General features: G+C 38.2%; 1 protein-coding gene across 1 annotated transcript in view; it reads right to left on the bottom strand.

Annotated features, from left to right (window-relative positions):
• The window catches only part of SNTG1 (syntrophin gamma 1), a 610,136-nt gene that overhangs the window by 590,619 nt on the left and 6,696 nt on the right, over nucleotides 1-12,821 (bottom strand). Inside the window, exon 2 of the mRNA XM_017531764.2 lies at nucleotides 11,507-11,581. The gene's annotated coding sequence lies outside the window, so the exon portion shown is untranslated. The remainder of the gene's footprint in view (nucleotides 1-11,506; nucleotides 11,582-12,821) is intronic.

The following is a 12,821-nucleotide window of genomic DNA, read 5'->3' as shown; positions in this document are numbered from 1 at the left end:
TCTCAAATTGTTCTTTGTGTTGTTAGAAAAGAGTAATTATTTTATAATATTATAAAAATATTGAGAAGTTTCACAGTAATAAATAATTGTCATTTGCAAATTCGGTATTATCTAAGTACCAAAAAATGATATTTAATACCGAATTAGGGACATTTTAATTTTTTTCCTCAAAGATATACCAATCCTTATGTTTTCACATCTGGAGCGCTAATATATATTGCTTAATCATTAAAAAGCAATCTGACTGACATCCCACGAATGAGGCATGAGGGAGACATTTCAAGTCAGGAGTAAACTCACTGGGACACATATTATGTTTCCCTTGGCTCCTTTGATAAGAATGATTTCAGTGGAATGCTAAGTTAAAACCTATTTATAACAGTTTCAAGGATGACTAAAATGTGAAGATTTGAAAACATGCCGTAATTACAACGACTTAGAAGAGGCTGAGATTGCAGGAAGCAGATATTTCAGGGGGAAGCTACAGAAATAAGTGGAGTTAAAGGAGGAATGTTGTTTTTAATTCTAAGATGTAACCATGTTTGCATTCTGATGGAAATAGGCAAATAGAGCAGATAGGACAAACTGTTGATACTTGAATAAAAAAGACACAGTTTCAGGAGCAGAGTCCTTAAGTGGGTGGAAAAAAAAATGGAATCCAATGTAAAAGTGAAGGGTTTTTGACTAAGATGGGAGCATATACATTTCCTTCACAATAAGACGGGATACAGGGATGAATGCAGATGGTGTGGGAGATTTTCTTGATTTAGTAATAGTATGAAGATAAGTATTTTTTTCTTAATGCTTCTATAGTCATGAAGTAAAGGCAAGGTTATTAAATACAGTGATAAGGGAGATTCACTGAAAATTTGAGCAGAAAGGAGATATACATAGCAAATTAAGAAAATGATGACTGATAAGTAAGAGACATGACTGGGTTTGGGGGTCAAAAGTTGAAGGTGAACTCATCAGCATAGTTGTACGTTTCCCTTGAGTCATATTATGCTACTTGGATAAGCAGATAGAAATTTGGTTTAATCATGGTTAAGATATTTCCAGATGTGCTGTAAGAAGTAGAGAAAGGGAAAAACGTTGGGGAGGTATATAAATATTGATTATACTGATGTATCCTGAATCTAACTTATGTAAGGATGGCATGAAGGCATAACGTGTTATGGGCACTTGAAGGTAAAGGGTTGAGGGCTGGAAGTCTTCAGCTGAGTCTGGAATAGCATGACTAAGGTAAGTGGAATGAAAAAATGGGATACAGAGTTTTAAAAGGGAGACTCTGGGGACGATACACTCTTAGGCAATCATATAGTTTAGAGGATGGGCACCTGCAGACAAATACAAAAATAGCTGAGAGGGAAATGGCATGGCACTGAAAGCCAGGGTGCAGAATTAATCTTCTGTGTGAATGTTGAAGCGTAAGATGTACAGAAGCAGTGCAGAGAAACACTGTTAGTCAAATGCTAAAACCCTGAGTAAATGCGCAAGAGTGACCAGGTGCTCAGCAGATGGTGTCGTCAGTATGCAAATAAGCAATGCAATCTGATAAAATGCCTAGCCAAGGAGCAGCAGTTTATGAGGAAGGGAGATCAGGAAAAGCAAGGAGGAGCAAGGCGAAGGAATGGGTCGAATTAGGCATTACAGTCGGTTGGGGCAAAGCACGAGAGGGTGTAATGTAAAATTGGCCACCACTTGGTATGTAATTATTATGTGTCAGTATTTATTCAGTTTCTTGGAATGGTGTCTCTGAGGATAAAGGGGAGAATAATGCATCTATTGGCTCTAGTCACTCAGTTGTCAGAGATCTGCCTCATGGACAATTAAGTCCATAGCATTTGTGGGTGCCTCATCTCAATAGGAAATGTCCAGGCAGAAGACAAAAGAAAAACGGTATGGCATGTGGGTTTCAGATGAAGAGCTGGTGGCTTGTGCTTGCATAAATGTTTTCAAGCTCCAGAAACTTGACCACTGCAGTAGTGGCTGAAGCTGGAAGAAGTGACCAAAAAAGACAAATAAAATTAAGAGAATCTAAAGTAGCTCTTAAGAGGTGTCTGGTAGACACACACATACACACACACACCCCAAAGAACAATTTTTCTTGAAAAATACTTCCTATTACAAATATGGCTGCTATAGATATTAGGATATCTGTAATCATAAACATAAAACAATTTTTATTTAGTAGCATCTCTACACCTTGTACATATTTACCTTTGTCAGCTTATTAATTACATGTTACTCAACTAAAGATTTATTTCTTATAGTATTTACACCCTGCAATGTAAAACTGGTTTAATGTCGTGTCATAAAAGATTTTTGGATTAGTTGCCAAAAACCTAAAGAGACAGTTTTTGATATGCCATTATCTCACCGTCTTTGGAGAAGTGCAAATGTCAATAAAAGAAGCTGCCACGTCTATATCAAAGGTGAATGACGCATTCACGTTTTAAAAGGCAGAAACTTGACTGGTGTTATTATTACATGTGCGTTATTCTCTGTCTCTTCAACACATAAGCATTTAGACTGGGGTTCTCATCTATAACTGACTCTCTTCTAAAATAGATCTTCATGTTGATCTCGCTTTAAAAAATAATCTTATATTCTTATTCCAGTATCACCACTTGCTCTATTGAATTCATACATTATATGCTGTAACATATAAGTGGAGAATAATTTTAAAAATCGGGCTTGGTTTTTAAATAGCAGAACAATTCTTGTATTCCGTCACCTCATTTATTTCGAGGGAACAGCTTCTCCATTGGGTGAAGCGGCCCTTCTTGTGCTATTGATTTTCCTTCCTACTGGAGGAAAATCAATAGCTTCTCTTCTTATTATTTCTACATATTAAAAAATAATATGTATCAAGGCCCAAATTGAACTTTTTAAAGAATAAAAATAATATCACATTTCAAAAGCATATAACTTTATACATGTTATCATCCGTCACTGAAAAATGTAACAGACTAAGTTTTGCTTCATTTTCTCATCACTTTTCTATGCATACTAGCAATTACACAGTTAAAAATAACAATGAATCCCCTTAAACATGATCACATTATCTATTGTACTAGTGTTATCTTCTTCCTTAAATACTCAAAATGATAACTTGCTGAAAACATAAATATTGTAAGTACCAGTTAAACCCAATTAAATTTATAAAATGAGAATGTATATCCCAGAAATACTGCCTGAAAAACTCTGCTGACCCCCCTTCCCCACCTATTTATGGACTGAGGCATGGGCCAGCCAAATGGTTATTTTTGGAGAATTTGTTTTGGAAATTTTAAGAAGTCTGAAATTATATTAAGATAATTAATAAAATTATAGTCAAGTTTATGATAAAGCTCATTAGGAAAATAAAAACAAAGATCAAGTCCAAATATCCAGATGCAATATCTGAGGCACACAAGGTACAAAGAAATGAGATTTAAGGACAGGGCATGTGTAAAAGCATAGCACACGAGTCAGATTAAATTAACTAAAAGTGAGGTCCGGGGCAGTCAGCACTGACAATTCTAGCCTGGAAAGAATGGTTGAGACAGGGCTGTGTGAAGTGACAAGGAGACAAAAATACTTTTGGCAATGGGAAATGCAAGACTTCTCTTCAAGGTTCACAGGCTGGGTGTGGTGGCTCACACCTGTAATCCCAGCACTTTGGGATGCCAAGATGGGCGGATCACCTGAGGCCAGGAGTCTGGGACCAGTCTGGCCAACATGGCGAAAACCAGTCTCTAAAAAAACTATTATCCGGGTGTGGTGGCATATGCCTGTTGTCCCACCTACTCGGGAGGCTGAGGCAGGAGAATCCCTTGAGCCCTGGAGGCAGAGGTTGCAGTGCACCAAGATTGTGCCATTGCACTCCAGCCTGGGCAACAAGAGCAAAACTCAGTCTCAAAACAAAAAACACACACAAAAAAGAATTCACAATTTGGTGGGAAACATAAACAAAAATAATCTAAAATGTCATTATATAGGAACGTAGAAAATGAATTATTAGAATGGGGGACCTAAAACATGTATTGAAGGTGGTGGGATTTATGTTTGGGTTTTGTACAATGAAAAGTCTGTTTTCTCCCCCTTTTTCTTGCATTTCTTTTCTTTGAGGTAAAATTCACATAAAATAAAATGGATTATTTAAAGTATATAACTCATAGGCATTTAGTAAATTCACAGCATTGTGCAAATATTACTTCTATCTAGCTCCAAGACGTTTTTTTACTTTCTTGTGTGTATGTGTGGTGAGCACACCTAAAGTCTACTCTCTTCACAAGTTTTCAGAACAATATTATTAACTGTTCAGAAAAGTATACAGAACAGTACTAACTAGAGTCTTCATGCTGTACCATAGATCTCTAATTAATCCTATATAACTTCAAGTTTGTACCCTTGGATTTACATCTTTTTATTTCCACTCCCTGTCCTCCTCAGTAACCAGCATTTTACTCTGTGTTTTTATGTATTTGACTTAAGATTTTCATACATGAGTGAGATAATACAGTATCTGTCTTTCTGTTTATGTCTTAATTCACATAGTGTAATATCCTCCAGGCTCAACAATGGTGTTGCAAATGTCAGTGTCTCCTTTATTAAGACTGAAGAGTATTATATTATGTATATATACTGTAATTTATATGTTTATCCATTCTTCTACCTATGAACAGTTAGGTTGTTCTCATATCTTTGCCATTGTGAATAGCTCTACAATGAAAAGGGAAATGTAGATATTTCTACAAGATGCTGGTTTCACCTACTTTGGGTATGTACCCAAAGAAGGATACCTGGATCATAGTTATATTTTAATTTTTTGAGAAAACTCCACGCAGTTTTTCACAATAGCTATACCAAATTACATTCCCAGCAGCAGTGGACAAGGGTTTCCTTCCCTCCACAACTTTGCTGACACCTCTTATCATTTGTCTTGTCTAATCTAGCCATCTTACCAGGTGTAAGTGATATATTACTGTGGTTTTGGTTTGCCTTTTCCTGATAATTACTGATGTTGAACAAGTTTGCATGCGTATGGCTATTTGCATGTCTTTCTTGGAAAAATGTCTATTTATATATTTTGTCAATTTTTAAATAGATATTTTTCCCTTTCAAGTTGTGGGAATTCCTTATGTATTTTGAATATTAACTTCTTATCAGGTACATAGCGTGCAAATATTCTCTCCCAGTCCATAGGTTACCTTCTTATTGTGTTGATTATGTCCTTTGCTGTACAAAGGTTTTTTCAGTTTAATAACCAGTGTTTATAGGTTGAAAGATTTAATATTTTTAAAATGTCAAATACTACCTGATTAAATATACAGATTGAATGCAATCTCAATCAAAATTTTAATGGCATTTTTCACAGGAACAGAAAAACATTCTAAAGTTATATGGAACCATGAAAGACTCAAATAACCAATGTGATTTTGAAAACTAAAAACAGTGTTTGGGACATCATATTTTCTGATTTCAAATTACATGACAAAGCTACAATAACCATAACGATATGGTACTGGCATAAAAGCAGACACATAGACCAATGGAACACAGTAGAGATCCCAGAAATCAACCCAGCATATATGATCAACTAATTTTGGCAAGGCCAGCAGGAAGCTACAATGGGATTAGGATAACTGGAAATTAGTACTCAAAAGAATAAAACTGGACTCTTATACCACACACAAAAGTCAACTCAAAATAAATCAATGATTTCAACATGAGATTGGAAGCAGTAAAATTTGTAGAAGAAAACAAGGGAAAAACCTTCTTGATATGGGCCTTTGCAATAATTATTTTGCATATGACATTGAAAGCTCAGGCAGCAAAAGCAAAAATAAGCAAGTACGACTACATCAAAATAGAAAAGCTTTTAGTAAGGAAAACTGTGTCTCTTTGACAGAGTGTCACACAGAGATAACAGCAGGGAGAAAGTGAGATTTAAAGATGAGGCAAATATATACCTCAATATGATGAACAAAAATAACGAACAGAACACGCATGAGAATAACAAACTGATACAGCTGATGGGCATAGAATTCATGGACACCTCGAATTTCAAGAGGAAAGAAGTGGCCAACTGCATGTTTGAATTTTGCAGATAAATAGAGGAAGATACTGACTAATTAATACTGGACCTGAGGAAGAGGCTTCATACTGTATCTTCCCTTTATCATTCATTTGTATTGTCTACAATGGCCTTTCCCAATTTTTTAATTTCAAAACTAATGTGTTAGATCATCTCCCACAATTTCCTTAAGTATCCCTCTGTGTGTGTGTGTGTGTGTGTGTGTGTGTGTGTGTGTGTGTAGAGAGAGAGAGAGACAGAGAGAGACAGAGAGACAGACAGAAAGAGACAGAGAAAAGAAGAAAAAAGAGGAGGAAAAGGCCAGAAGAAAAAGAGAGGAATGGAAAGAGGAAGAGGAGGAAGAGTTATAGGAAGGAGAAGAAGACAGCAATGGTGAAGAAGAGAATGTCATATGGTTCTGCCACATTGGAAGACGGATTTGGAGTTTCTTACAGAGCTTACCACTTGATGTAGCAGTTATGCTACTAAGCATTACTGATTTGAAAGCTTATGTACGGTCTGAATACTTTTATTGCAGCTTTATTCATAACTGCCTTCAGAAGATGAATGAATAAACAGGGTATACCATAGAATGGCATATAATTGAGAAAACAAATCACCTATCAAACCACAAAGAGACAGATGAATCTAAAATGTGTAGTGTTAAGTGAAGGAAGCCATTCTGAAAAGGATCTCTACTATAGGATTCCAGTTATGTGACAATTGGGAAAAGGCAAAACGGCAGAGACAGTGAAAAGATCGGTGGTTTCCAGACATTCAGGAATGAGGAGAATTAAATAACAGAAGCGCAGGGGACATTTTGGGCAATGAAACTCCTCTGTGTGACACTGTAATGATGGTTCCATGACAATATCATTTTTCAAGATCCATAGAGCACTACGACACAAAGCACACATGTGAATGTATGCAAATTAAAACTCACAAGTGTTAAAGAGATCAGAGCATTAAACTAAGTGTGTGGCTGTGTATGCAGGGCCCTATAAGGCTAAGTAAGTCTTCCTTTCCATGAAGCCAGCCTACTTGTCAACATTTCACTTGTCAACGTTTGCCTCTTAACATTTGACCCTGTGCTTTTGCTGAGTGTAACCAGCCTCTCTAGGCAAACCAGGGTCTTTGCGTGTCCTGCGGGGTTGGAGCAGACACTGTGCTGCTGTGACTCCTCCTCCATGGGAATGTTTGAGGCTGAAGTGAAGATTGGCCTTTGCGTCCAGGACAGGGGGTGGCAGGCAGGGATGTTCAGGAATGAGGCACTGATGGCAGCTGACACGAGGTAACCATGGGGCAGTGAGAGCCATCACCATGAATATTGCAGCCTGAAGGCAAGGAAAGCCTCTGAAATTCGGAAAGCGGGTAGGACTGAGTGAATGTGGAAAGTCATGTGAATAAGATGTCCCCACACTCACAGGGAGACACTGCCTCTATCCAACATTTCAGCTGTCATGCTTCAGAGCTTCTGTAATTCTGTTCTGAAGCTTTGATACTATAAGCAGCACTTAACACAGTAAGATTTATGAGAATAGTTTTTTGAGAATTTTTTGTTTTTTCTTGTATTACCAAAGGTGTCTGATGGTGACCTAAAGATTTTCTTGTGACTCTATGTAACAGACAAACACAAATACAGGCCCACACTTTTAGTCATAAGAGGCTGCCAATGGTCCTTACCGGCACAGAGTGTTGCTACCTTCTCTTGACTGAACAGGGGGAGAGGGAATCACCAAGACTAAAGTAGCCTAGATTAATCTGCCATGAAGGAAAGCAATGCTGAGAACTTGCTATCTACCAGAAGTCCCCTCATACCTACTAGGGGAGAACAAACAGTAAAAGAGAATATTTTTAAGGGTAGCTAGACTTTTCTCAACTAAGAGAGTCTTTGAAATGCACAAAATGGAGCTACAGAAATGTTCCATTCAACTGGTCAATTTTTCTGAAATGTTCCTTCAGAGCTCATACATTTTGGTACAATAGTTAATCCTGGGGTCACCAGACTAGTTTCTTCCCTCTCATGGAACTCTCCTGGAAACATAAAACAAGCAAACAAATGTAAGTCAGCGTCTTTTTTTTCCAGTCTGGAGGAACCTCATTGCTATTAGCGCCCCAGCAGGAAAGTCTACCTGCCTTCCCTACATGAAGCTTTTGCCATCAGATCCAGGAAACAAGAGATGGGTGGTGGGTCCTGGTTAGAATGAGTTCAGAAAGTTGCCCAGGATATGAGGTCAGTGCTGAGCTGAAGGCTAAGCTTGCTTGCCTTTGATTATTGTGTCATTTTATCTGTGACAGACAACACAGTCAGTAAAACTAGAAATACAGATGATTTCCGAGTGAAGCCAGTGACTCCCAAATCACAAACCTGCCTGAGATATTGGGAACTTGAACAATGATCCTGGTGGCACGTGGGCCAATAGAAGGTGCATCCTGTCAACAGCTGCAACCTGTGACACAGACAGGGGCGTGCCACAGCAGAAGGACTAATCGAAGTTCAAGGGAAGAGGCCTCAGACATCCTCAAAGCACATGAAAGCAGCAACAGCAGCAAATCTGTGTATTAACATGTGAAGTGCTTTTATTATAATACTCCTGTTCTATAATTTAAAAATGCCCAGGAAACCTGAGGTTGCCGCTGGTCCCGTAGAGAGGGCAGAGAGCACAGAGGGCAGGGACCCAGCTGTGGCAGCTGCAGACACCCAGGCTCTCCGGGCTGCTCATGCTCCTGGGGCTATTTTCAATTCCAACGTGAAGCCAGCCTAGCTTTAAATGTGGGCAAATATGAGCATGAATTAAACATGAAGAGGCAAAGAGATATATTTAAGAAGAAAGAGGAAGACTTTAAATGCATCCAGCTATATTTTTAGGAAATAACAAAATATTAACCCCTTTTCAGGATTGTCAGAAGAAGGTAGTTTGAGGATGGGAATAGCTGCCCTCAAGTGAACTTCCATTATTTTCCTTACAACAGCCTTTCTCCATTTTTCCCTGTATAACCTGTACTCTTATTGGGCTTTAGTCAGAATTTGCTGTACATGAGACTTTGAAACCTTTGCACAGTAGCGATGTGAAAGCATACAGAGCAGCCCCTAGCACCGGGAAAGTCTAAGAAGGGAATGCATGCTGCCTTTTGTGCAGCAGCTCGGCCACTGGCGGCTAGCACAGAATCATTCTGGAAGTTCCAGCTTCTATCCTTTGCTCTCTGCATCCTTCAATTGATTCTTCCACAGGTGCTTCCAAATTAAGGATTGAGAAACAGAGGAATCACAGGGCTCAAAGAAATGTTAATATCCACTTGGTCTGGAGGTTTGGGGAATGGGAGTGGATTTAGGAGGAATGAAGGTAGTGACAGAGCCGCCAAGTTCTAGATCACTCACTGTTGCTTCCATAAAAAGGCTCTTTCTTTGCTCTGTTATCTATTGGAGTCCCCTATGAGATTGTATTTGAACTACATATTTAACAATGAAAAAAGGTCTAGCTATGAGAAATAACTTGAAAACTTTGGGTATATAATGGCATTTATAATGCATTAGAATGGGTTCTTTTTGCTTTGTGGAAAATGTGTTTTGGAAATTACTGAGTTTATGTGAATGGTGAAAATATACTGTTTAATTTAAAGATAATTGTTTAATACTTTTACTCCCCCATTAGTGGGAGTATAAATTAGTTCCAATTCCTCAAGGACCTAGAACCAGAAATGCCATTTGACACAGCAACCCCATTACTAGGTATGTACCCAAAGAATTACAAATCATTCTACTACAAAGACACACGCACATGTGTATCGATTGCAGCACTATTCACAATAGCAAAGACTTGGAACCAAGCCAAATGCCCATCAGTGATAGACTGCATAAAGAAAATGTGGCATATATACACATGGGATACTATGCAGCCATAAAAAATGAGTTCATGTCCTTTTCAGGGATGTGAATGAAGCTGGAAGCTATCATTCTTAGCAAACTAACACAGGAACAGAAAGCCAAACACTACATGTTCTCCCTTGTAAGTGGGAGTTCAACAATGAGAACACATGGACACAGGGAGGGAAACATCACACACCAGGGAATGTTGCAGGGTCAGGGCCAAGGGGAGGGAGAACATTAGGACAAATACCGAAAGCACGCGGGGCTTAAAACCTAGCTGATGGGTTGATAGGTGGAGCAAACCACCATGGCACATATATTCCTATGTAACAAACCTGCACGTTCTGTATTGTATCCCAGAACTTGAAGTGAAATTTTAAAAAGGACATAATTGCTTAAAAGAGCAACATGAATAATTTAAGGATCCGATTTGGTGAGGAAAATCAATCGATTAGCAACCCAACCCCATGTACATTCCCCAAGAAGAAACATAGCATGATGTGCCTTCCATGTCTAACGGAATATTTAGCAAACAGGACAACTTTGAGCCCTAACTGCCTAATCCTCAGTGTCTCTGAACTTGCAATAGTCCTTGAAAACTCAGCCTAGAAATCTCCTTAATAGGCAATCTGCATGGCCACATCTAGTTTCAAAATTTTATGGTTTTTATAACCCACGATAAACTCAGGATTCTTGCCACTTTTATACCACATTTAAGGATAGCTGAGTACATAACTATGCATACAATATACTGTTCAGTACTGGCATTCATTGAAACTTAGCAGATATCAGTGAGTTTGATTATTCTTTCTAAAGCCATACTACAAGTACTTGGACTGCCAGGACATAAGCCCTCAAAAATACCATGACAGCTTACTATAAAAATAGACTTAGTGACTTCAATCCTAACCTTTGCCAGCCAGGTTCAGCTCCTTCTAACAGATAGTGTATAATTCCTTCCTAAAGTAACACTTATCCTGCTGCAAGGTCATTGAACCACCTGTGTCACCCATGCTGACTCACACTCCCTTCCTGAAGGGATTTGACTCATTGTTCTACTTTCACACTCATTCACCCCTTTCTCTGAACAAACAAAAGAGAACCTGGCAGTCCCCAGTCACTCTGCCAAGCACCCCTCCCGCTGTTGAGTGTCTGCCTGTTTTAGGAACTCACAGCTCGCTGAAGTGTGTAACTCCAGTTACCATCTTGATGCAGAGACACTGACTCCTCGCCTAATAAAGAGTGTTTTTGAAAAACTAAGTGATTTTTCTCATTCCTATGAACAGTGCTTATTACAGAAACAATACAAATTCAACATATCTGTTTGAGTAAGTACTATGGAAAGATATATCCTAATGCTGCCTAACTACACCTAAACATTAAGATATGTCCTGAATATTTCTACTCCTTCCATAACAGGAGGTTTTGTTTTTTATGTTATTTTTCCACAACAGAGAAAGAGGCTCCAAAAAGATTAATTTCAAAGAAAACAATCGTTTCTTAGAAGAGTAGACAAATACAGTCAATTTTTTTCACTAATTTACACATGATACATTATTGCAAAGTAATGGTCTTACTTGAATTTAGGTAGAGCAATATTTTTCTTTTGCTGGGGTCACTTCTTGGGCAATCTCAACATTCTGGAGAGCAGTCTAGATGCAGAAATAAAAAAAAATAATGAGTCCTACGAGCATTCAAAATAAGCGATGAAATCTATACACTGAAACGTATCTATGAGGAAGACAAACTTGCTATTTACACTGATATCATACAGAGTTTTCCACACTTTCTTGTCAATTTCTAGGAATAGCTCAAATCCCTGTAAATCATCTAGAGAGGACATTAGGTAGTATTTTCCAAATGACTAATGTCACAAGATTAAATTCTGTAGAACACATGTTGGGGGAATTGACTTTTAAAAAAGTGCAAGAGGATATTTGGTAATCTGCCCAAAATATCATCTGCCAGTAGATAGCACTTGGATCTAAATTTAGAATGAGACTCCAAGTTTAAATTTGTGATAATATGTAAAAGCATTCATAGTGAGGAATAGTCTATTGATTTAATGGCAAGAAGTGATTACTTTTTTGTGAGACTTAGCTATTAACTCAGTTTTATGGTGAGGGGGGCCAGGCTGACCCCTTAAAACATACAGTAATTGAAGATTTGAGCAACTGATTGCTAATTCTGGAAGCTAGAGTGGTGCTTCTGCCTTTGTCATTTAGTTTTTAATGATCCCATTTATGTTACTTGGCCCCTCATGAACTCAGCTATAGTTTTGAAAATACCATACTATTTTAATAAAATGAAAGACAGGTGATATGCCTATATTTATTAGATCAGTGGTTATCAGAAGTCCCAGGGGTGTGAGGCTGGCTGCATAAGAGTAACTTGTATAGCTTACTGAAAATATTAATATATTTCTGACTCAGGAGATGCAATTCAATTCTGAATCTGAATCAGATTTACATAGAGGCCTATTAACGTGCATTTTTAAGATGCTCTCTGAAAATCTGAACTACAACTAAGTTGAGAACCCTTCACTAGAATAAAGTTTGTGAGATGTGCTAGGAATAATTCTTGGATAGTGTGATGGTTAATACTCAGTATCAACTTGATTGGATTGACTGTTGTGATGTGCTAATCCTGGGTGTGTCTGTGAGGGTGCTGCCAAAGGAGATTAACATTTGAGTCAGTGGGTTGGGAAGGGCAGACCTACCCTTAATCTGGGTGGAAACAATCCAATCAGCTGCCAGTGATGCCAGGATATAAATCAGGCAGAAAACAATGAAAAGACTAGACTGGCTTAGCCTCCCAGCCTACATCTTTCTCCTGTGCTGGATGCTTTCTGCCCTTGAACCTCAAACTCCAAGTTCTTCAGCTTTGAGACTC

This window comes from Cebus imitator, unplaced genomic scaffold, assembly GCF_001604975.1.
Source record: "Cebus imitator isolate Cc_AM_T3 unplaced genomic scaffold, Cebus_imitator-1.0 Scaffold73, whole genome shotgun sequence".
Classification (NCBI taxonomy): domain Eukaryota; kingdom Metazoa; phylum Chordata; class Mammalia; order Primates; family Cebidae; genus Cebus; species Cebus imitator.
This window is presented reverse-complemented; position numbering and strand designations above follow the sequence as displayed.